The sequence below is a fragment of the Tribolium castaneum genome, chromosome 1 (genome assembly GCF_031307605.1).
Source record: "Tribolium castaneum strain GA2 chromosome 1, icTriCast1.1, whole genome shotgun sequence".
NCBI lineage: Eukaryota > Metazoa > Arthropoda > Insecta > Coleoptera > Tenebrionidae > Tribolium > Tribolium castaneum.
The window spans coordinates 1,718,877-1,732,274 of NC_087394.1; positions in this window are offsets into that span (position 1 = coordinate 1,718,877).

Sequence of the window (13,398 nt, forward strand, 5' to 3'; positions counted from 1 at the left end):
TTCAGCGGCTCATTTTCTGTATTACACCGCCATTTTTGCAACACCACCTCACTCGACGACTTAGTAGGAAATTTATTTATTAACTTGAAAAATGGTGGATGCGCCGAAATAATAATTTAAAAAATTATAACTCAAAAACTAAATATCGTAGAGCAATGCGGTTTGTTCCATTGAATTCAGCGGCTCATTTTCTGTATTACACCGCCATTTTTGCAACACCACCTCACTCGACGACTTGGTAAAAAATTTATTTATTAACTTGAAAAATGGTGGATGCGCCGAAATAATAATTTAAAAAATTATAACTCAAAAACTAAAAGTCGTAGAGCAATGCGGTTTGTTCCATTGAATTCAGCGGCTCATTTTCTGTATTACACCGCCATTTTTGCAACACCACCTCACTCGAAGACTTGGTCAGCAATTTATTTATTAACTTGAAAAATGGTGGATGCGCCGAAATAATAATTTAAAAAATTATAACTCAAAAACTAAATATCGTAGAGCAATGCGGTTTGTTTCATTGAATTCAGCGGCTCATTTTCTGTATTACACCGCCATTTTTGCAACACCACCTCACTCGACGACTTAGTAGGAAATTTATTTATTAACTTGAAAAATGGTGGATGCGCCGAAATAATAATTTAAAAAATTATAACTCAAAAACTAAATATCGTAGAGCAATGCGGTTTGTTCCATTGAATTCAGCGGCTCATTTTCTGTATTACACCGCCATTTTTGCAACACCACCTCACTCGACGACTTAGTAGGAAATTTATTTATTAACTTGAAAAATGGTGGATGCGCCGAAATAATAATTTAAAAAATTGTAACTCAAAAACTAAAAGTCGTAGAGCAATGCGGTTTGTTCCATTGAATTCAGCGGCTCATTTTCTGTATTACACCGCCATTTTTGCAACACCACCTCACTCGACGACTTAGTAGGAAATTTATTTATTAACTTGAAAAATGGTGGATGCGCCGAAATAATAATTTAAAAAATTATAACTCAAAAACTAAATATCGTAGAGCAATGCGGTTTGTTCCATTGAATTCAGCGGCTCATTTTCTGTATTACACCGCCATTTTTGCAACACCACCTCACTCGACGACTTAGTAGGAAATTTATTTATTAACTTGAAAAATGGTGGATGCGCCGAAATAATAATTTAAAAAATTGTAACTCAAAAACTAAAAGTCGTAGAGCAATGCGGTTTGTTCCATTGAATTCAGCGGCTCATTTTCTGTATTACACCGCCATTTTTGCAACACCACCTCACTCGACGACTTAGTAGGAAATTTATTTATTAACTTGAAAAATGGTGGATGCGCCGAAATAATAATTTAAAAAATTATAACTCAAAAACTAAATATCGTAGAGCAATGCGGTTTGTTTCATTGAATTCAGCGGCTCATTTTCTGTATTACACCGCCATTTTTGCAACACCACCTCACTCGACGACTTAGTAGGAAATTTATTTATTAACTTGAAAAATGGTGGATGCGCCGAAATAATAATTTAAAAAATTATAACTCAAAAACTAAATATCGTAGAGCAATGCGGTTTGTTCCATTGAATTCAGCGGCTCATTTTCTGTATTACACCGCCATTTTTGCAACACCACCTCACTCGACGACTTAGTAGGAAATTTATTTATTAACTTGAAAAATGGTGGATGCGCCGAAATAATAATTTAAAAAATTATAACTCAAAAACTAAAAGTCGTAGAGCAATGCGGTTTGTTCCATTGAATTCAGCGGCTCATTTTCTGTATTACACCGCCATTTTTGCAACACCACCTCACTCGACAACTTGGTAAGAAATTTATTTATTAACTTGAAAAATGGTGGATGCGCCGAAATAATAATTTAAAAAATTATAACTCAAAAACTAAATATCGTAGAGCAATGCGGTTTGTTTCATTGAATTCAGCGGCTCATTTTCTGTATTACACCGCCATTTTTGCAACACCACCTCACTCGACGACTTGGTCAGCAATTTATTTATTAACTTGAAAAATGGTGGATGCGCCGAAATAATAATTTAAAAAATTATAACTCAAAAACTAAATATCGTAGAGCAATGCGGTTTGTTTCATTGAATTCAGCGGCTCATTTTCTGTATTACACCGCCATTTTTGCAACACCACCTCACTCGACGACTTAGTAGGAAATTTATTTATTAACTTGAAAAATGGTGGATGCGCCGAAATAATAATTTAAAAAATTATAACTCAAAAACTAAAAGTCGTAGAGCAATGCGGTTTGTTCCATTGAATTCAGCGGCTCATTTTCTGTATTACACCGCCATTTTTGCAACACCACCTCACTCGAAGACTTGGTCAGCAATTTATTTATTAACTTGAAAAATGGTGGATGCGCCGAAATAATAATTTAAAAAATTATAACTCAAAAACTAAATATCGTAGAGCAATGCGGTTTGTTTCATTGAATTCAGCGGCTCATTTTCTGTATTACACCGCCATTTTTGCAACACCACCTCACTCGACGACTTAGTAGGAAATTTATTTATTAACTTGAAAAATGGTGGATGCGCCGAAATAATAATTTAAAAAATTATAACTCAAAAACTAAAAGTCGTAGAGCAATGCGGTTTGTTCCATTGAATTCAGCGGCTCATTTTCTGTATTACACCGCCATTTTTGCAACACCACCTCACTCGACGACTTAGTAGGAAATTTATTTATTAACTTGAAAAATGGTGGATGCGCCGAAATAATAATTTAAAAAATTATAACTCAAAAACTAAAAGTCGTAGAGCAATGCGGTTTGTTCCATTGAATTCAGCGGCTCATTTTCTGTATTACACCGCCATTTTTGCAACACCACCTCACTCGACGACTTAGTAGGAAATTTATTTATTAACTTGAAAAATGGTGGATGCGCCGAAATAATAATTTAAAAAATTATAACTCAAAAACTAAAAGTCGTAGAGCAATGCGGTTTGTTCCATTGAATTCAGCGGCTCATTTTCTGTATTACACCGCCATTTTTGCAACACCACCTCACTCGACGACTTAGTAGGAAATTTATTTATTAACTTGAAAAGTGGTGAATGCGCCGAAATAATAATTTAAAAAATTATAACTCAAAAACTAAAAGTCGTAGAGCAATGCGGTTTGTTCCATTGAATTCAGCGGCTCATTTTCTGTATTACACCGCCATTTTTGCAACACCACCTCACTCGACGACTTAGTAGGAAATTTATTTATTAACTTGAAAAATGGTGGATGCGCCGAAATAATAATTTAAAAAATTATAACTCAAAAACTAAAAGTCGTAGAGCAATGCGGTTTGTTCCATTGAATTCAGCGGCTCATTTTCTGTATTACACCGCCATTTTTGCAACACCACCTCACTCGACGACTTGGTCAGCAATTTATTTATTAACTTGAAAAATGGTGGATGCGCCGAAATAATAATTTAAAAAATTATAACTCAAAAACTAAATATCGTAGAGCAATGCGGTTTGTTTCATTGAATTCAGCGGCTCATTTTCTGTATTACACCGCCATTTTTGCAACACCACCTCACTCGACGACTTAGTAGGAAATTTATTTATTAACTTGAAAAATGGTGGATGCGCCGAAATAATAATTTAAAAAATTATAACTCAAAAACTAAAAGTCGTAGAGCAATGCGGTTTGTTCCATTGAATTCAGCGGCTCATTTTCTGTATTACACCGCCATTTTTGCAACACCACCTCACTCGAAGACTTGGTCAGCAATTTATTTATTAACTTGAAAAATGGTGGATGCGCCGAAATAATAATTTAAAAAATTATAACTCAAAAACTAAATATCGTAGAGCAATGCGGTTTGTTTCATTGAATTCAGCGGCTCATTTTCTGTATTACACCGCCATTTTTGCAACACCACCTCACTCGACGACTTAGTAGGAAATTTATTTATTAACTTGAAAAATGGTGGATGCGCCGAAATAATAATTTAAAAAATTATAACTCAAAAACTAAAAGTCGTAGAGCAATGCGGTTTGTTCCATTGAATTCAGCGGCTCATTTTCTGTATTACACCGCCATTTTTGCAACACCACCTCACTCGACGACTTAGTAGGAAATTTATTTATTAACTTGAAAAATGGTGGATGCGCCGAAATAATAATTTAAAAAATTATAACTCAAAAACTAAAAGTCGTAGAGCAATGCGGTTTGTTCCATTGAATTCAGCGGCTCATTTTCTGTATTACACCGCCATTTTTGCAACACCACCTCACTCGACGACTTAGTAGGAAATTTATTTATTAACTTGAAAAATGGTGGATGCGCCGAAATAATAATTTAAAAAATTATAACTCAAAAACTAAAAGTCGTAGAGCAATGCGGTTTGTTCCATTGAATTCAGCGGCTCATTTTCTGTATTACACCGCCATTTTTGCAACACCACCTCACTCGACGACTTAGTAGGAAATTTATTTATTAACTTGAAAAATGGTGGATGCGCCGAAATAATAATTTAAAAAATTATAACTCAAAAACTAAAAGTCGTAGAGCAATGCGGTTTGTTCCATTGAATTCAGCGGCTCATTTTCTGTATTACACCGCCATTTTTGCAACACCACCTCACTCGACGACTTAGTAGGAAATTTATTTATTAACTTGAAAAGTGGTGAATGCGCCGAAATAATAATTTAAAAAATTATAACTCAAAAACTAAATATCGTAGAGCAATGCGGTTTGTTTCATTGAATTCAGCGGCTCATTTTCTGTATTACACCGCCATTTTTGCAACACCACCTCACTCGACGACTTAGTAGGAAATTTATTTATTAACTTGAAAAATGGTGGATGCGCCGAAATAATAATTTAAAAAAGTATAACTCAAAAACTAAAAGTCGTAGAGCAATGCGGTTTGTTCCATTGAATTCAGCGGCTCATTTTCTGTAATACACCGCAATTTTTGCAACACCACCTCACTCGACGACTTGGTAAAAAATTTATTTATTAACTTGAAAAATGGTGGATGCGCCGAAATAATAATTTAAAAAATTATAACTCAAAAACTAAAAGTCGTAGAGCAATGCAGTTTGTTCCATTGAATTCAGCGGCTCATTTTCTGTATTACACCGCCATTTTTGCAACACCACCTCACTCGACAACTTGGTAAGAAATTTATTTATTAACTTGAAAAATGGTGGATGCGCCGAAATAATAATTTAAAAAATTATAACTCAAAAACTAAATATCGTAGAGCAATGCGGTTTGTTTCATTGAATTCAGCGGCTCATTTTCTGTATTACACCGCCATTTTTGCAACACCACCTCACTCGACAACTTGGTAAGAAATTTATTTATTAACTTGAAAAATGGTGGATGCGCCGAAATAATAATTTAAAAAATTATAACTCAAAAACTAAATATCGTAGAGCAATGCGGTTTGTTTCATTGAATTCAGCGGCTCATTTTCTGTATTACACCGCCATTTTTGCAACACCACCTCACTCGACGACTTGGTCAGCAATTTATTTATTAACTTGAAAAATGGTGGATGCGCCGAAATAATAATTTAAAAAATTATAACTCAAAAACTAAATATCGTAGAGCAATGCGGTTTGTTTCATTGAATTCAGCGGCTCATTTTCTGTATTACACCGCCATTTTTGCAACACCACCTCACTCGACGACTTGGTAAAAAATTTATTTATTAACTTGAAAAATGGTGGATGCGCCGAAATAATAATTTAAAAAATTATAACTCAAAAACTAAAAGTCGTAGAGCAATGCGGTTTGTTCCATTGAATTCAGCGGCTCATTTCCTGTATTACACCGCCATTTTTGCAACACCACCTCACTCGACGACTTGGTAAGAAATTTTTGTATTAACTTGAAAAATGGTGGATGCGCCGAAATAATAATTTAAAAAATTATAACTCAAAAACTAAAAGTCGTAGAGCAATGCGGTTTGTTCCATTGAATTCAGCGGCTCATTTCCTGTATTACACCGCCATTTTTGCAACACCACCTCACTCGACGACTTGGTAAGAAATTTTTGTATTAACTTGAAAAATGGTGGATGCGCCGAAATAATAATTTAAAAAATTATAACTCAAAAACTAAAAGTCGTAGAGCAATGCGGTTTGTTCCATTGAATTCAGCGGCTCATTTTCTGTATTACACCGCTATTTTTGCAACACCACCTCACTCGACGACTTGGTAAGAAATTTTTGTATTAACTTGAAAAATGGTGGATGCGCCGAAATAATAATTTAAAAAATTATAACTCAAAAACTAAAAGTCGTAGAGCAATGCGGTTTGTTCCATTGAATTCAGCGGCTCATTTCCTGTATTACACCGCCATTTTTGCAACACCACCTCACTCGACGACTTGGTAAGAAATTTTTGTATTAACTTGAAAAATGGTGGATGCGCCGAAATAATAATTTAAAAAATTATAACTCAAAAACTAAAAGTCGTAGAGCAATGCGGTTTGTTCCATTGAATTCAGCGGCTCATTTTCTGTATTACACCGCTATTTTTGCAACACCACCTCACTCGACGACTTGGTAAGAAATTTTTGTATTAACTTGAAAAATGGTGGATGCGCCGAAATAATAATTTAAAAAATTATAACTCAAAAACTAAAAGTCGTAGAGCAATGCGGTTTGTTCCATTGAATTCAGCGGCTCATTTCCTGTATTACACCGCCATTTTTGCAACACCACCTCACTCGACGACTTGGTAAGAAATTTTTGTATTAACTTGAAAAATGGTGGATGCGCCGAAATAATAATTTAAAAAATTATAACTCAAAAACTAAAAGTCGTAGAGCAATGCGGTTTGTTCCATTGAATTCAGCGGCTCATTTTCTGTATTACACCGCCATTTTTGCAACACCACCTCACTCGACAACTTGGTAAGAAATTTATTTATTAACTTGAAAAATGGTGGATGCGCCGAAATAATAATTTAAAAAATTATAACTCAAAAACTAAAAGTCGTAGAGCAATGCGGTTTGTTCCATTGAATTCAGCGGCCCATTTTCTGTATTACACCGCCATTTTTGCAACACCACCTCACTCGACAACTTGGTAAGAAATTTATTTATTAACTTGAAAAATGGTGGATGCGCCGAAATAATAATTTAAAAAATTATAACTCAAAAACTAAAAGTCGTAGAGCAATGCGGTTTGTTCCATTGAATTCAGCGGCTCATTTTCTGTATTACACCGCCATTTTTGCAACACCACCTCACTCGACAACTTGGTAAGAAATTTTATTATTAACTTGAAAAATGGTGGATGCGCCGAAATAATAATTTAAAAAATTATAACTCAAAAACTAAAAGTCGTAGAGCAATGCGGTTTGTTCCATTGAATTCAGCGGCTCATTTTCTGTATAACACCGCCATTTTTGCAACACCACCTCACTCGACGACTTAGTAGGAAATTTATTTATTAACTTGAAAAATGGTGGATGCGCCGAAATAATAATTAAAAAAATTATAACTCAAAAACTAAAAGTCGTAGAGCAATGCGGTTTGTTCCATTGAATTCAGCGGCTCATTTTCTGTATTACACCGCCATTTTTGCAACACCACCTCACTCGACAACTTGGTAAGAAATTTATTTATTAACTTGAAAAATGGTGGATGCGCCGAAATAATAATTTAAAAAATTATAACTCAAAAACTAAAAGTCGTAGAGCAATGCGGTTTGTTCCATTGAATTCAGCGGCTCATTTTCTGTATTACACCGCCATTTTTGCAACACCACCTCACTCGACAACTTGGTAAGAAATTTATTTATTAACTTGAAAAATGGTGGATGCGCCGAAATAATAATTTAAAAAATTATAACTCAAAAACTAAAAGCCGTAGAGCAATGCAGTTTGTTCCATTGAATTCAGCGGCTCATTTTCTGTATTACACCGCCATTTTTGCAACACCACCTCACTCGACAACTTGGTAAGAAATTTATTTATTAACTTGAAAAATGGTGGATGCGCCGAAATAATAATTTAAAAAATTATAACTCAAAAACTAAAAATCGTAGAGCAATGCGGTTTGTTCCATTGAATTCAGCGGCTCATTTTCTGTATTACACCGCCATTTTTGCAACACCACCTCACTCGACAACTTGGTAAGAAATTTATTTATTAACTTGAAAAATGGTGGATGCGCCGAAATAATAATTTAAAAAATTATAACTCAAAAACTAAAAGTCGTAGAGCAATGCGGTTTGTTCCATTGAATTCAGCGGCTCATTTTCTGTATTACACTGCCATTTTTGCAATACCACCCACTCGACGACTTAGTAGGAAATTTATTTATTAACTTAAAAAATGGTGGATGCGCCGAAATAATAATTTAAAAAATTATAACTCAAAAACTAAAAGTCGTAGAGCAATGCGGTTTGTTCCATTGAATTCAGCGGCTCATTTTCTGTATTACACCGCCATTTTTGCAACACCACCTCACTCGACGACTTGGTAAGAAATTTATTTATTAACTTGAAAAATGGTGGATGCGCCGAAATAATAATTTAAAAAATTATAACTCAAAAACTAAAAGTCGTAGAGCAATGCGGTTTGTTCCATTGAATTCAGCGGCTCATTTTCTGTATTACACCGCCATTTTTGCAACACCACCTCACTCGACGACTTGGTAAGAAATTTATTTATTAACTTGAAAAATGGTGGATGCGCCGAAATAATAATTTAAAAAATTATAACTCAAAAACTAAAAGTCGTAGAGCAATGCGGTTTGTTCCATTGAATTCAGCGGCTCATTTTCTGTATTACACCGCCATTTTTGCAACACCACCTCACTCGACAACTTGGTAAGAAATTTATTTATTAACTTGAAAAATGGTGGATGCGCCGAAATAATAATTTAAAAAATTATAACTCAAAAACTAAAAATCGTAGAGCAATGCGGTTTGTTCCATTGAATTCAGCGGCTCATTTTCTGTATTACACCGCCATTTTTGCAACACCACCTCACTCGACGACTTGGTAAGAAATTTATTTATTAACTTGAAAAATGGTGGATGCGCCGAAATAATAATTTAAAAAATTATAACTCAAAAACTAAAAGTCGTAGAGCAATGCGGTTTGTTCCATTGAATTCAGCGGCTCATTTTCTGTATTACACCGCCATTTTTGCAACACCACCTCACTCGACGACTTGGTAAGAAATTTATTTATTAACTTGAAAAATGGTGGATGCGCCGAAATAATAATTTAAAAAATTATAACTCAAAAACTAAAAGTCGTAGAGCAATGCGGTTTGTTCCATTGAATTCAGCGGCTCATTTTCTGTATTACACCGCCATTTTTGCAACACCACCTCACTCGACGACTTGGTAAGAAATTTATTTATTAACTTGAAAAATGGTGGATGCGCCGAAATAATAATTTAAAAAATTATAACTCAAAAACTAAAAGTCGTAGAGCAATGCGGTTTGTTCCATTGAATTCAGCGGCTCATTTTCTGTATTACACCGCCATTTTTGCAACACCACCTCACTCGACGACTTGGTAAGAAATTTATTTATTAACTTGAAAAATGGTGGATGCGCCGAAATAATAATTTAAAAAATTATAACTCAAAAACTAAAAATCGTAGAGCAATGCGGTTTGTTCCATTGAATTCAGCGGCTCATTTTCTGTATTACACCGCCATTTTTGCAACACCACCTCACTCGACGACTTGGTAAGAAATTTATTTATTAACTTGAAAAATGGTGGATGCGCCGAAATAATAATTTAAAAAATTATAACTCAAAAACTAAAAGTCGTAGAGCAATGCGGTTTGTTCCATTGAATTCAGCGGCTCATTTTCTGTATTACACCGCCATTTTTGCAACACCACCTCACTCGACGACTTGGTAAGAAATTTATTTATTAACTTGAAAAATGGTGGATGCGCCGAAATAATAATTTAAAAAATTATAACTCAAAAACTAAAAGTCGTAGAGCAATGCGGTTTGTTCCATTGAATTCAGCGGCTCATTTTCTGTATTACACCGCCATTTTTGCAACACCACCTCACTCGACAACTTGGTAAGAAATTTATTTATTAACTTGAAAAATGGTGGATGCGCCGAAATAATAATTTAAAAAATTATAACTCAAAAACTAAAAGTCGTAGAGCAATGCGGTTTGTTCCATTGAATTCAGCGGCTCATTTTCTGTATTACACTGCCATTTTTGCAATACCACCCACTCGACGACTTAGTAGGAAATTTATTTATTAACTTAAAAAATGGTGGATGCGCCGAAATAATAATTTAAAAAATTATAACTCAAAAACTAAAAGTCGTAGAGCAATGCGGTTTGTTCCATTGAATTCAGCGGCTCATTTTCTGTATTACACCGTCATTTTTGCAACACCACCTCACTCGACAACTTGGTAAGAAATTTATTTATTAACTTGAAAAATGGTGGATGCGCCGAAATAATAATTTAAAAAATTATAACTCAAAAACTAAAAGTCGTAGAGCAATGCGGTTTGTTCCATTGAATTCAGCGGCTCATTTTCTGTATTACACCGTCATTTTTGCAACACCACCTCACTCGACAACTTGGTAAGAAATTTATTTATTAACTTGAAAAATGGTGGATGCGCCGAAATAATAATTTAAAAAATTATAACTCAAAAACTAAAAGTCGTAGAGCAATGCGGTTTGTTCCATTGAATTCAGCGGCTCATTTTCTGTATTACACCGTCATTTTTGCAACACCACCTCACTCGACAACTTGGTAAGAAATTTATTTATTAATTTGAAAAATGGTAGGTGCGCCGAAATAATAATTTAAAAAATTATAACTCAAAAACTAAATATCGTAGAGCAATGCGGTTTGTTTCATTGAATTCAGCGGCTCATTTTCTGTATTACACCGCCATTTTTGCAACACCACCTCACTCGACGACTTAGTAGGAAATTTATTTATTAACTTGAAAAATGGTAGGTGCGCCGAAATAATAATTTAAAAAATTATAACTCAAAAACTAAATATCGTAGAGCAATGCGGTTTGTTCCATTGAATTCAGCGGCTCATTTTCTGTATTACACCGCCATTTTTGCAACACCACCTCACTCGACGACTTAGTAGGAAATTTATTTATTAACTTGAAAAATGGTAGGTGCGCCGAAATAATAATTTAAAAAATTATAACTCAAAAACTAAATATCGTAGAGCAATGCGGTTTGTTCCATTGAATTCAGCGGCTCATTTTCTGTATTACACCGCCATTTTTGCAACACCACCTCACTCGACGACTTGGTAAGAAATTTATTTATTAACTTGAAAAATGGTGGATGCGCCGAAATAATAATTTAAAAAATTATAACTCAAAAACTAAAAGTCGTAGAGCAATGCGGTTTGTTCCATTGAATTCAGCGGCTCATTTTCTGTATTACACCGTCATTTTTGCAACACCACCTCACTCGACAACTTGGTAAGAAATTTATTTATTAACTTGAAAAATGGTGGATGCGCCGAAATAATAATTTAAAAAATTATAACTCAAAAACTAAAAGTCGTAGAGCAATGCGGTTTGTTCCATTGAATTCAGCGGCTCATTTTCTGTATTACACCGTCATTTTTGCAACACCACCTCACTCGACAACTTGGTAAGAAATTTATTTATTAATTTGAAAAATGGTAGGTGCGCCGAAATAATAATTTAAAAAATTATAACTCAAAAACTAAATATCGTAGAGCAATGCGGTTTGTTTCATTGAATTCAGCGGCTCATTTTCTGTATTACACCGCCATTTTTGCAACACCACCTCACTCGACGACTTAGTAGGAAATTTATTTATTAACTTGAAAAATGGTAGGTGCGCCGAAATAATAATTTAAAAAATTATAACTCAAAAACTAAATATCGTAGAGCAATGCGGTTTGTTCCATTGAATTCAGCGGCTCATTTTCTGTATTACACCGCCATTTTTGCAACACCACCTCACTCGACGACTTAGTAGGAAATTTATTTATTAACTTGAAAAATGGTAGGTGCGCCGAAATAATAATTTAAAAAATTATAACTCAAAAACTAAAAGTCGTAGAGCAATGCGGTTTGTTCCATTGAATTCAGCGGCTCATTTTCTGTATTACACCGCCATTTTTGCAACACCACCTCACACGACGACTTGGTAAGAAATTTATTTATTAACTTGAAAAATGGTGGATGCGCCGAAATAATAATTTAAAAAATTATAACTCAAAAACTAAAAGTCGTAGAGCAATGCGGTTTGTTCCATTGAATTCAGCGGCTCATTTTCTGTATTACACCGCCATTTTTGCAACACCACCTCACTCGACGACTTAGTAGGAAATTTATTTATTAACTTGAAAAATGGTAGGTGCGCCGAAATAATAATTTAAAAAATTATAACTCAAAAACTAAATATCGTAGAGCAATGCGGTTTGTTTCATTGAATTCAGCGGCTCATTTTCTGTATTACACCGCCATTTTTGCAACACCACCTCACTCGACGACTTAGTAGGAAATTTATTTATTAACTTGAAAAATGGTAGGTGCGCCGAAATAATAATTTAAAAAATTATAACTCAAAAACTAAAAGTCGTTGAGCAATGCGGATTGTTCCATTGAATTCAGCGGCTCATTTTCTGTATTACACCGCCATTTTTGCAACACCACCTCACACGACGACTTGGTAAGAAATTTATTTATTAACTTGAAAAATGGTGGATGCGCCGAAATAATAATTTAAAAAATTATAACTCAAAAACTAAAAGTCGTAGAGCAATGCGGTTTGTTCCATTGAATTCAGCGGCTCATTTTCTGTATTACACCGCCATTTTTGCAACACCACCTCACTCGACGACTTGGTAAGAAATTTATTTATTAACTTGAAAAATGGTGGATGCGCCGAAATAATAATTTAAAAAATTATAACTCAAAAACTAAAAGTCGTAGAGCAATGCGGTTTGTTCCATTGAATTCAGCGGCTCATTTTCTGTATTACACCGCCATTTTTGCAACACCACCTCACTCGACAACTTGGTAAGAAATTTTATTATTAACTTGAAAAATGGTGGATGCGCCGAAATAATAATTTAAAAAATTATAACTCAAAAACTAAAAGTCGTAGAGCAATGCGGTTTGTTCCATTGAATTCAGCGGCTCATTTTCTGTATAACACCGCCATTTTTGCAACACCACCTCACTCGACGACTTAGTAGGAAATTTATTTATTAACTTGAAAAATGGTGAATGCGCCGAAATAATAATTTAAAAAATTATAACTCAAAAACTAAAAGTCGTAGAGCAATGCGGTTTGTTCCATTGAATTCAGCGGCTCATTTTCTGTATTACACCGCCATTTTTGCAACACCACCTCACTCGACGACTTGGTAAGAAATTTATTTATTAAATTGAAAAATGGTGGAT